Below are 631 nucleotides of genomic sequence, written 5' to 3'. Positions count from 1 at the left end.
AAAAGGAGAAGAGAGGAGAGGAGAGGAGAGAGAAGAAGAGAGAAATGTTTTATTTTTTATTTTTGAAGTTAACTGTAAAATATTGGGTGAGTAAGGACATGAAGGTAAAGCACATTAACGGAGCACTAACGACCATTAAGTCCAAAGGCATTTGGTGCATTTAAAGCAAAATGGGGGTATATTATATTTTTGAAAATATTTTGATACGTTATGTGAAACCTTTGAGATATATTTTCGAAAATTTCCCATATTCTAATATTATTGTAGAAAATTGTTCAATTAGAAGTAAATGTTATTTTGATGGGCCAAACTCATTTAATGAGTTGAAGTTATCATTTTAACGTTAGTATTGTCGAGGGTTTCTAAACCTCAAGTGACTTGTGTCCACGTGGACACAAGTGATCCAAATACAATTATCTTGAGTACCAACACATAATATGTCAGTACCAAAATGTAAAATGGCTTAGAAATACCACCAATATAAGTCATATGTGTTATTATTGGTATTCACATAATTTGTATTGGTACTAACATATTCTGTATTGGTACTCCAAATTTTGTATTGGTACTCACTTGTGTCCAATATGGACACAAGTCACTTGTGACAAAGACTTCCTTTAGTATTGTCCGT

This window comes from Spinacia oleracea, chromosome 4 (assembly GCF_020520425.1).
Source record: "Spinacia oleracea cultivar Varoflay chromosome 4, BTI_SOV_V1, whole genome shotgun sequence".
Lineage (NCBI taxonomy): Eukaryota > Viridiplantae > Streptophyta > Magnoliopsida > Caryophyllales > Amaranthaceae > Spinacia > Spinacia oleracea.
This window is presented reverse-complemented; position numbering follows the sequence as displayed.